The sequence below is a fragment of the Echinops telfairi genome, unplaced genomic scaffold, assembly GCF_000313985.2.
Source record: "Echinops telfairi isolate 266 unplaced genomic scaffold, ASM31398v2 ScPeMD7_7467;HRSCAF=8505_1, whole genome shotgun sequence".
Lineage (NCBI taxonomy): Eukaryota > Metazoa > Chordata > Mammalia > Afrosoricida > Tenrecidae > Echinops > Echinops telfairi.
The window spans coordinates 18,981,409-18,993,768 of NW_022111368.1; the positions used below are offsets into that span (position 1 = coordinate 18,981,409).

General features: G+C 45.6%; 1 protein-coding gene across 2 annotated transcripts in view; it reads left to right on the forward strand.

Moving 5' to 3' along the window:
• Positions 1–99: 99 nt before the first annotated feature.
• Positions 100–12,360, forward strand: part of TGFBRAP1 (transforming growth factor beta receptor associated protein 1) — a 74,757-nt gene continuing 62,496 nt past the window's right edge. The window contains exon 1 of one of the 2 annotated variants that reach the window (XM_045283971.1): positions 100–240. The gene's annotated coding sequence lies outside the window, so the exon portion shown is untranslated. Of the gene's footprint in view, positions 241–8,198; positions 8,271–12,360 lie in introns of those variants that run through there. The other variant, XM_004704435.2, reaches the window with a different exon arrangement.

Consider the following 12,360-nt stretch of genomic DNA (forward strand, 5'->3'; position numbering starts at 1 on the left):
GCGACGCTAGCTCCGCTACGCTTCCGGCAAGCTTGTGGCTGCGGGGGACAAGCGCCTGTGGGCGAGTGCTTGTCTGGAAGAAATGGATAAAGGGAATGACAGCTGAAGAGGGGGACTTGAAGTCGTACGGAAGGCGAGGCCAGCGTGAAGTTCACGGAGCCCGCCGGATTAGTCGCGCCTCCCGTGACGTCCAATGGAAGAGAGCAGCCCGGGCGGAGGAAGCCTGGAGGCTAGAGGCAGGTTGGTTGGTGTTCGGTGCCCTCCCGTTGGTTGTACTCGTCGCGACTGCGTGAGCTACCAGACGAAACACCACCTGGCACGTTCCCATCTCAGCCGTTGCGGTTGTTGGGGCCCATTATTTTCTCCCCTGGGTCAGTCCCTCTTGTTGAGGGTTTTCCTGTTTTTCGCTGACCTTCCTCTACCAAACAAGATACCTTTTACGGGAGGGTCCCACCTGACGACATGTCCAAAGCATATGAGGAAAGTCTCTCTGCCCTCGCTTCTAAGGAGCATTCTGCCAAGCCACAATACCCACAGTCGCTACCATCGAGTCCATTGACTCTTGGTGACCGTATAGGATAGGGTGGAAGTGTTCCTGTAGATTTCCCAGATTGTAACTCTTTATGGATAAATTACTTTAAGTATGGTACTTACTCTCTTTGAAATCTTGTTTTTCCTTCTTTGCCTGTTTATAGATCGGCTCCTTAACGTTCTTCAATATAATGTAAACCCACCAGCACTAGGAACTTCACTCAGTTCCCTATCCCCAGTGCCTGGGACCGGTAGGCACTCAAGTATTCTCTGAAATAATACTCAGAAGTATTTTAGATGGATGATCTCCTCCTCTTCTTTACAATCCCATAAAGTATATAAAACAAATTTTTACAGTTAGAAACTCGGGCATAGTAGATAAATTGTTCAAGATCATAGAATAAGGAAGTAGAAAAAACAAATTCAAGTACATTGTCTGCCAGCTGCCTTCAAGTCAGTTCTAGCTCACAGGAAACCTATAGAACTGTCCCTATTGGTTCCTGAGACTGTTACTTTTTGCTGGAGTAGAAAGCCTCATATTTCTCGCCCAGCTGCTCTTGGTTTCAAACTGTTGAACTTGGGGTTAGTAACGCAATGCTTAACCACTATACCACCAGGGCTCCTTGCCTAATTCTAGTAATCGCCAATACATCTTTCCTATTTCTGGCAAATCTTTCCTGGGAGAATTCCTGTAATATTTTGGACATTTGAAACTTAAAATTGCAGCTACATGCTCATTGCTTGCATCCCCTTTAGGTATCAGTTTATTGGGACTCTCTACAAATATGGGAAACTCTGCCCAAAGTCAAAGCCTCAAAAGAGTATTGGAGCATAGGTGAGATGCTAAATCAAATAAGCAAGATAAAACTGAAAGGCATTTTGGAATTTTAAAAATTCTTTATATGATACTTTATTTCTAGACAGAGCTTTCAGCAGGATCATTTTCAGTTAACCCCTCTGATGAAGCCTTGCATTTTCACCCCAAGGGTGCTGAATTGGAACATATACTTTAATAAGATCCCCAGGTGATACACACTCCAAGCCCTGTAGAAAGTGAATTTCAAAACTGGGAGGAAACTTAAACGTTACTAGACGCAGTTTTGGTTTTGTTTTGGTTTTCATTTTAGTTCTGAGGCAGCTGATCTGAAAGATTAAAATAATTTGTCTAATGCTCTACAGAACCTTATACTGAGCTAGGGCAGGTAATTAGATGCTCTAACTTTGAGTTAGGATGCCCTGAAGGTACAGCCCTTCAATCCTGTCTTCTAACAGAAAAGTCAGCAGTTTGAACCCACTCTAGGCTCTCTCTATTAAAGATAGCCTAGGCAGCCTGTGGCTCAGTTCTACTCTGTCCTCTGTGGTCTGGTCGCTGTGAGTCCCAATGGGCAGACAGCACCTTGGGAGTTAAGTGGTCTCATCACTGCATGGCCTGTCTTAAAATCTGATTTACTCATAACAATACTGAAATTAGTGTCCCAGGTATTTATCATCATCATCATCTCCCCGTTAAGGAAAATACGTTTTCACGATAACAGCAACTGCCCTGGCTGCTTTCTAGATAGGCTAAAAGCTAGACTTGAGTTCACATCCTTTTCTGCTTCACTGAAATCCTGGTTAAGGAACGGGACTGTAATATGCTGACACTCCTGGAAAAATTAACGAAGGACAAAAGGTTATATAACACTTAGCCCTGAGTAGTTTGTGTGTTTTGTTTTAAGTTTCCTGTCAGAGGAGACAATATAGAGGTAGTGAAAGGGTAAGCTTTGGGGTGGCCCAGCCTTTGATTAATACCAGCTCCAGCAGAGTAGAACTGCTCCCTTATTAATGAGGCTGCACGTTCGGCACAGAAATCCTCATGTTTCTCCCTTGAGTGGCCGGTGGGGCTGAGCTGCTGACCTTGTTAGCAGTCCCACAAGTAACACCCATGAATCCACGCAGTGAGTTTGTATCTGGAAGTGTTGTTACAAGTCCTTGCTGTGCTCTTTTCCCCTGTAGTTTTTCTGGTCTAAGCACCTAACCCGAAACCTCACGCTGTGCATCTGTAAAAGTGCTTTATGGGAGGCCGAATCTGCTTGCTTTTCTTTCCTTCCACATTTCCTTTCTGAAAACTAGGCCCATTAAGAATATTCTAGGTGCTTCAGAGGCAGAACTCTCAGCATAAAGAGAATGTTTCCTGAAGCAAAACAAGATAATCTCATCAGGATTAAAAGAGGAAGAACTGGAACACTGAAATGAACAAGTTCATATCACCACATTTAAACTGAACTGTCTGGAGAACACTTTTCCTTGGGTGCATTTTTCCCCTCTTCCGACTGGCCTCGGCCTGGCCTGAGGTAATCTGTTATAACATCACAATGGAATGCAGGTGTGTAAGTGCCCTCCGACCAATTCTTGTTTAAACTACCCCTCTCCCCTTATCAAGAGATGCTGTAAGTCTTTCTCTCAGGCCCTGAAGTGTTCATTTCCCTCCCTTGCTAGGAGAACTAGCTAGAGACAAGGTCCTGGAATGGGGATCATAAACCAAGGCGCCTGAAACTTTACCTAAATATACTTTTGCTTTACTTCTGTCAGTGCCATTTAGGGATATATGTATTTTAACTTGCTTTTCTTCTGCTTTCTGTATTCTACCCTCTCTGAATAATATAAAAGAAAATTGGCCAGGGAAGAGTAGCTGCAGTCTGGAGAGAGGTTCCCCTTTGAATATTAACACTGCAGCCCAGGCGAGCCTGATATTAAAAATAAGACTTCACTAATTCTAATTGGATATTGTTGTGGTCTTTTTCCAAACCCGCAACATACTACTCTAAGGTACTCAATAAATGGTGGATAAACAACGCATCATGAACAAAATGCATACTGGGGACTTGGTGTGCTCATTCCTATTGTTGGTAGTGTAATATTTAAGATACCGTATTTATCTTATAGATACTTCAGCATTTATGGTAAAAAAATTAACAAGCATTAGAATGAATGTAGCCTTTCACAAGTACTTGACATTTTTGGACCACGCTTTTACATATTTAAGGCCAGTCTGCTGTTGAGTTTCAAATAATTATCTTCAGTACCATCATATTTTGTTTTATCATGTCATTTCATTTTTAATGGTCATTTCTTGTTTCTTTTACAATCAGATCATAATAAAGGCAAAATTGTGTATTTAAGCTACTAACTTTCTTGTAAAACCAATCTGTTACCTCTTTCTCGAGCCACTTGAACTCTCTTTCATTTGGAGGTGCTCAGTATGCCAGCAACAGTGCTTGGCACATAGAGTGGGAACGTTATGCGTATGCTGAGTGGATATGAATGAATGAACCTTTTCTTGCTCTCAGGCACTTCCTGAGTTCTACCTCCATAAAATCCCTGAAGCACATTCTGTTGAGCCTTACAAACGGATTAGGTGGGGATTTCTTCCACAAGCCTTATACTAAGTCACTGGACATTAAAATCATCTGGATGGCTCCTTAAAACAGATTGCTGCCCCTCTCCTCCAGACTTCCATTTCCGAGGTTTGTGGGCAGCATATTAATTTGCATTGCTAACAAGTTCCTTGGTGATGCTGATACAGCTGAGTAAGAGCTATACAAACCAATGTAAATTAAGGCTCCTTGGCAGGGAGTGTGCCTTCCCTCTTTCAACATCTCCACCAACCTCTAGCACGGTATGTAACTCGGGAGTTCTTCAAAAAGTAGCTTGAAATAATGGTATAAAAGTTTATTTTACTGAAGCTAGTCACCAACTATGACTATGTCTGTACGATTAAAGCTAATACATAAAAAAGCACTAAAAACGGGGATTTCAGGAAGCTATGTTTGCTAACAAAAAGTTTAAATTTAAACTTAGTTTTTCAGTGCTATTCTCTGTTGAGTCGCTCCCAGCTCCTAGTGCAATGAGATTACGTTGTTGTGACCCATAGGGTTTTCATTGGCTGGTTTTTACGAAGTCCATTGCCATGCCTTCCTCTCTCTCACACCTCACTGTCATCAGGTCTGTTCTACTCAGAGTGACCCGGTAGCTATGAGTAGAACTACTCCTGTGGGCTTCCAAGACTAAATCTTTACAGAACTCGAAAGCCTCATCTTTCTCCCTCAGAGTGGCTGGTGGTTTCGAATTGCTGACTTTGAGGTTAGCAGCCCAATGTACTCAGGGCCCCTCCTAGTTTGCCTTAATTGGCCAGCTCCACTGAAATCTGTGTAGCATAGCAATGTGAACACTTCCACTGACAGATGAAGTACACTTGAAGGACATTTGCCAGGAATGGAACTGGGGTGTCCAAACGGAAGGCACAGATTCTATCTTTTGAACCACCACTACTCCCTTTTTTTGTTTAACCTCAACTAAAATGGTACCCAAAGTGGTAGTTGTACAAGTGAGCTTATAAATAGGACAGATGCGTAGTATTAGGATCTTCTTTTAAAGATATTCTATTCCATAAATACTGAGCATTTGAAGTCAAGAATTTAAAAATATGTGTTTGTCAGTGTTTCCTATATGTCTATATCGCTTCTCCACACAGATAGACACAGCAGAGAACACACAGACTTACTCAATGCCCTCATTCTGACAGAACAAGGGACTGCTGCGTGGTATATAAAATCAGGAAAGGTGTGTTTCAGGGTAGTATCACTACACATATTTGCTATATGCTGAACAAATAATCTGAGAAGCTCGACTATATGAACTAGAAGAACACAGCCACAGGATGGGACCTGGAAGGCTTATTACCAATTCGCAATAAGCAGACAGCCCCACTTGCTGCAAACCACGAGGACTTGAAGCACTTACTGATGAATGATCAAAGACTAGCCTTAAGTATGGCTTACAATTCAATGGTAAGCAAACCAGAATCCTCACAGCTGGGCCAATAGACAACATCATGAAAACAGAAAAAAGACTGCAGTTGTCAAGGATTTCATCTTACTTGGATCCGCAATCGACATTCAGGGAAGCAGCCATGAAAAACAAAGGACATATTGCATTGGGCAAACAAATCTGCACAAGGCTGCTTTAAAGAGCAAAGCTGTCACTTGGAGGACTAGGTGTCCTGGACCTGTCAAGATATTTTCAGTTGCTTCATATGGTATATGAAAGGTGGTCAAGAAATAAGGAAGATTGATGCATTTGAATTACAGTGTTGTGGTAGGATACTGCAAGCACCCGTGGACGCCAGAAGAACAAACATTTGGGTTGGAGGAAATACAACTAGAATGCTCCTTGGAAGCGAGGGTAGCAAGACTGTCTCACGTACTTGGATCTGTTATCTGGAGACGGCAGTCCCTGGAGAAGGGCAACATGCCTGATAAAATAGAGAGTTAGCTTCTACTTTAGCGTTTCAGGAAAAAGACCCTCAAGGACATGGCTTGATAAGAGTGGATGTAACAGTGGGCTTAAAGATAACAATTGGGAGGATGGTGCCGGAGCAAGCAGTGTTTCAGTCTGTTGTATGTAGGGTCGTGCCAGAGCCTGTTCAGTGGCACCTAACAAGAAAGCCCTCATGAGTTTATATGCAGTGTGGGAGTAAAGAACACAGAAGATAAGGAATTCTGATGATGTTAAATGTGGGAAATAGGCTGCAACTATTAAAGTATCCAGTTGTAGCTATACAGCTCTTTATCTTCATTGTGAAAAGATTCAAACATTCCATAAGTTACCCTGAAAATCTTTAGGATGAGCCCAAGGAATACTTAATAAGTATTAATAAATTGATTAATTCATTTGAAGAACATATGACTTTGGTCATCTTAAAATGTAACCAACAGAAAAACACGAGGGATTTAGAATTAGTCTGATGGACCTATTTTCACAGACAGATGGGAAATAGATTTCTCTGAAAATTTCAGGAAAAAAAAATTCTAGATGGAGTGAAATGGAACTTGACATTTTAGGAGTACGATAATACATCCTTTCATAAGAAACTACTTCAGAGTTCTCTCTTCCTCTTTTGTTAATACTTGTTTTTGCTCTTGCATTTAAAAAAAGGTGGATACAAAGTTTCAATAAAATAATATAACTTAATTTTATTTGAAAAAAATCACTTGTTGAATTTTGGGTTCTTGGTAACTTTGCTTACAATCAAGTCCTTTGCCTCTTAGCCTTAGTCAACTTTTGTAAAATATGGAAAATAATACTCCATAAGGGTACATAAGCAAGGCTTAAATGAGATCATTGCTGTAGAACAGTCCAACGTCTGGCAATCATACCTTGAAGCTGGTCTTTGGCAGCTCTCAGTAATATCTGGTAGAAGACTACGTGGAGGAGTGAACATCTAGATTCTGGGCCCAGGTAGGCAGTGGTTTTCAGATGCGCTTGTGATATTGTCAGTGGGCCTTCATAAACTGGGGAGACTGAGCTGTATTCTCCCGGTGCCTCTGGCCGGCTGTGTCCTTAGACTCCAGGGTGCGTTTACTCCTGCTTGTTGTTGAAGCTGGTTATAGCTCTGCCCTCATGGGAAACCAGCTGTGGGCATTGGTTCCACTGGGTCAGAGCTGAAGCAATATCTGGAGCTGCAGCACATATGTGGTCCTGCAGTTACAACAGAGAAAACGGTAGAGGACAGACCGCAGAAAAGATTTCTCATGGTCTTTGCTGTCATGTAATTTTTTTTTACTACATCCAAACCATGGTTACTTCCCCCATTTTGACTCAACAGACACCTCGGGTAGGATCTGGTATTTGTCTAGTGACTTGGGATAACATCTTTGTGTTACCATTTCCTGAAGCCCAGTCACTAAAATGAAGGAAACTAGAGAGTAAAAGATCCCTTTTATATGGCAATAATTAAGTATTCTGGAGGGAGTTCTCTAATTCTTTCATCATGAAGTTGGATTGACTATAGACCAGTTCACAGATCCATAGTAACCCAGGAGGTTCCCACTGAGGTTTGCCCTTTTCAAAGGAATAGCTAGCTATTGACGGTCTTTCCTTCCTTCTTAAATAAGTACGTACGTACAAATATACTTGCCCTTCAGGGAATCCCATTTGTTCCCGTGCCCTGAACTAGCTGGGGCTGGTGGGATGGGGACTAAGTCGCTGGTGGCCAGCAATACGTTTTCTGCTTCTCGGTGCATCACCGGCTCAGGAAGGCAGCGCTGTCCGACGTTTCACGGGCTTCATTCATTGTTTCAGCCATCCGGCTATTTCTGGCGAGCAAGGCACGCAAGGTTTCACGGCGCTCTACATCCGAGGGGGAAGGCAGGAAAGACTACCACCTACTGAGCACTTACCCTGTGTCAAACCGTGCTCCAAGTGCTGTACACGAATTAACTCGTCACCCACCTAATCGCCCAAGGAGGGCCCCTGTGGGCAGCGGAGCACCCGGGGCCGAGAAGGGCCGTCGCGCTCGGCCTGCGTGCAGAGCCGGTGTGTCCGACGCGGGCAGGCAGCAGTGGGAACGGCCCGGGCAGGATTAGGAGGCGAGCGGGCTCGGGCGCCGCGGGCTGCGGGGACGCGCTGACGCCGCGGCCCTGCTCGGTCGGCGGGGACGGCGCTCCGCGGCCGCGCGGAGGAAGCGAGGCCGGGCGGGCTCGGGGACCGGGCCGCACTCCCGCCCTCTCGGCGCCGGGCGGCGGCCCCACGTGACGGGAAGCGACGGCGGCGGCGGGGCCGAACCTGCAGGAGCAGCCCCGGGCCGGGGGGAGTGGGACAGCGGGCGCTGGGGGCGCGGGAGCCCCGGGCCGCGGGGGAGACGGCGCGGGCCGAGCACGGGCGCCGGACGGTGGAGGCCTGGCTGGCGGCGGGCGCTGGTGAGTGCGGTGGGAGCGGGAGGGCGGCGGCCTGGCTGGGGCGCGGGGCGCGCCGACAGAGTGCAGGTTTAGTGGGCAGCGAGACCCAGAGGGTGGCTGGGGAGCGTATGTGTGTGGGTTGGGGAGAGAAGAGAGGCGAGCAATGTGTGTGTGGAGGCAGGGGTGTGTGCGTATGTGCTTGAGGGCAGGTGTGCACAAGTGGGGGGAGGGCAGGTGTATGGGTAGCAGGTGTGCACCAGTGGAAAGGGAGGTAGGTGTGAAGGGCAGTAGTGCATGAGTGTGTGTTCACATGCACATTTGCTGACAGGTGTGATTGAGGCAGGAGCATGGGGAACTGGTTGTTGGGGAAACACGTGTATATTAAGTTGGGGGCAGGTGTGCAAATGTGTGACTTATGAGCAGGTATATAATTGGGGATGGTGAACTTGGTGTGAGTGGTTGTGCACATGTGTGGGATGGGACTGATATGCAGGTGTGTAGGGGCACACATGGCACAGTTAATGTGGAGTGTATGGGTCAGAGAGCCCTTGTGCTTGGTTGGTTTTCTCCGGTGGGCAGGTGTCCAAAGACAGTCCAGGCCTTGGGAGCTCCCTGCACCTCTTGAATAATTTTGGTGTGGTGATTGATGTTTCCTAGAACTCTGGTTTTCAGAGCTCTCTGTGCAGGGACAACTGTCTTGGGAGACTGGCCTGGTGTGTGTTGAGAAGGGCAGAGGCTTATATGAGGGCTTTGAAGGGCTTGTTTTAAGCCCCAGGTCAAGGGCTGGAAGCTACCCCCAATGGGATTTTTCCTTTACCTTCCGGAGGTTCAGATAGAAGTTGGACTTTCTGTGTTTTCATACCTCCTAGTGTCATGACCTTAAACATAGAAGCAGTCGTCTCTATTTGTTTACACTGTGGTGGTGGTGGTGTGCTTCCATAATGGGCTCTGACCCACATGGTGGACAGTTGTCAGCCACCAGCAGTTCTCCAGGAGAAAGACTGGGCTTTCTTATCCCTTAAACAGTCACAGTCTCGGAAACCCACAGGACTATCGCTATGAGTCAGTATCGACTGGATGGCAGTGAGTTTGCTTTGGTTTAGTCATTTCTTCTATTTCAAAGTCTATTGGGTAGACCCCAAACATAAGTCGTTCTAGAGCTACTGTTGGGGCCCTTGTGGCTTCATTGGACATCGGGATCACCCAGTGCTCCTTAATGCACCTGGGTTGTGCACTGGGTCCTGGGATCAAAACATATCCCAGCAGGAGCTCATTATTTGTGGGAAGGCTCATGGTCCAGCCAGGTCCAAGCAGTGGTAAGCTAGAAGTATGAGGAGCACACTGCCATGTGAGCTGGTTTCTGACAAGTCCGAATTAAAGGCTGTGGAGTAGGGTGGTGTAGTGCCTGCCAGTCCTGTTTGGGGCACTGTTCTCTGTCGGTTATGCGGCCAACACGAGGCTATCAGCCTTGTGGTCAGATAGGTAAGAACACTTGGCTACTTGCTTCCTTTTATCGATCCTTCACTATCTGCCAGTCAAGCAGGTTCAACAGAAGCACCTCTTCCAAACTAACCTTTCACAGAGCCCTCCCCCCGCCGCCCCCCATCATCTGCCATCGTGGTTATGACATCAAATCCTGACCTGCCTACTGAAAACTGAAAACTTAAGCAACTCCAAATCTTACTTGATAACACTATAAGCCCCAGTTTCCTCAATTAAAATGAGGACAATGGGAAAGTTAAATATATATTAGAAAACGTGCACATAAAGCCTTTGCCACAAGGCCTGGTACCTGCATGCATGATATATTAATACTAATAAAGCGATATAACTCAGGGCACCAGACTATCTCGCTCAGGTCTAAAAACGTATGATGGGATGATCTTAGTCATTGTTAACCCAGTGAATGCTTTGTCCAGAAATTAGACGCATCGTGGATGCTCAGTTACAATTTGCTGTACACATCCATGTTTACGCTTCCTACCACAAGAAGTCAAAGTGGAGATCACCCCTAGCTACCATTTGCTCTGCCCTTTTTCTTTTGCTCATTACGGACCAGGAGCTGCACTCCTCCGATCCTGAGAGCGTGGTCACCACCACACGCGCCCCTAGCAGACTCGGTGCTCTTCTGCTCAAGCCCTTCAGGGATGGATTTGTAAGGAGCCCATTCTTCAGTTAGGCAGATAAATTGATAACATTTTAAAAACAGAAACCCTCCTTTTTTTTCTTAATGCTATATTTTCTAGCCTGATTTTCAGCTAGCATTTTTTTTTTTTGGTGAAAAGAATGAACTAATTATGATTTATTTCCATGCTATTATTAAAAATTGTGAACCTGTAAGAAAACTCAAGGAAATTTTACTTGATGGGTTCAGCGTCATTATCTTGGTCTGCTTCCAGTCCTCATTAGGAATTCATTAAAGTAATCGCTTGTGGCAGCCAGGTGTTTGAATACTGTTAGATCATTTGGCCCATACTTTACAACTCATTTTCTCTGGGCAAATCTACCCCGTTTTTCTTTATTAAAAAAGCACGTAACTACTAAGTGGATGGAGAAGGAGCAACTTAATTAGGGGCTACCCCAAATGATCGTGCATTTCATGAAGAACAGGAGAAATCATTCAGTGTGTTGTAAAACCTTGCAAGCGATTTGAAATCAAGATCTTTTTTGATAGCAAGCAAGATAGCGCTTGAGTAAATCAAAGGCCCAGGATGTGTAATGTAAGTTAATACAGAGTAAGTCCGTTGCTGTGGGTTCTGATTCATGATGACCTTATGGGACCTCCATGGAAACTGACTACACATCTCCCTCCAGCCGAGCCACTGGCGGTTTCAACCAGTGACGTCCTGTTAGCAGTGCAATGCTTTACCACCGCACCACCAGGGCTCCCTGAAGAAGACCACTGTCTAGCATCTAGTCAAAAAGACAACGCAACCAAACTCAGTGCCATCGGTTCGTTGCAAGTCTCACCAGCCCTGTAGGACAGGGCAGAACTGCCCAGAAAGGTTTCCAAGGCTGTGGATCTTCATGGACGCTGACTGCCTTATCTTATTCCCGTTGAGAGGCTGGTGGGTTTGAACCACTTACCTCTTGGTGAATAGCCAACTGCTTATTCAGTACTGTTCTACTAGGGTTTCTTCCATTAGTAAGATGCAAATCAAAACCGCAATGTGATATCGCCTTGTCCCTATTAGAATGCTAGTGATTAAAAATAAAAACAGTTAACAAGTCTTGATGAGGCTGTGGCGAAACTGGACTTTGCTCGTGAGAATGTAAACTGGTACAGCTGCCATGGAAATCAATTTGGCAGTTTCCCCAAGTACGTGAACACAGAATTACCACGTGACCCAGTAATTCCAATCCTAAATCCCCAAAAAAAGCTGAAGGCGGGAATGCAAACGGAAACTTGTACACAGCTGTTTTCAGAATAGCCAAAAGGTGGAGACTGCCCGAATGGCTGGCGACAGGTGAGTGGCACGCAGACTGCAAGACTTCTCAGCCCTGGAGAGAAGTGAAGCGCAGCTCCATGCCTGGCCTGCATGATGGCCCCTGACAACATGCTGCATGAAGTCAGTCAGTGGCCAAAGGACACATACTGGTGATTTCACTTAGGTGAAAGAAGTGACCATGTAGAAACTAAAGATTAGTCATGGTTACCACAGGTGGGCTGGAGGGCTGGTGGGGGTCGCAGTTTTTGTTTAGGGTGGGATCTTATTTATTTAGTGCAGCTGTTACAGAAATATCACAAGCGGATAGCTTTAACAAATGTAATCTCTGACCGCCTAGGTGGCCAGAAGTCCAAATTCAGGATGCCAGCTTGAAGGGAAGGCTTTCCGTTCCCCTTGGCTCTGGGGGAAGATCATTGTGTCCTTTCAACATTTGAGGGCCTGGCCTCCCGTGAAGATCACCATTTTTCTTGGCATCAATCTTCCTCTAGGTCCAGGAAGTCCTAAGTGCAGGGACCCCCAGGTCCAAAGCCAGCTTTTCTTTCATAGTAATAGTCTTCTACTTGCTCCCCTGGTAATGTAGTGCTTACATATTAGACTGCGATCTACAAGGTTAGCAGTTCAAAACCACCAGCATCTCTGGGGGAGAAAGATGGGGCTTTCTA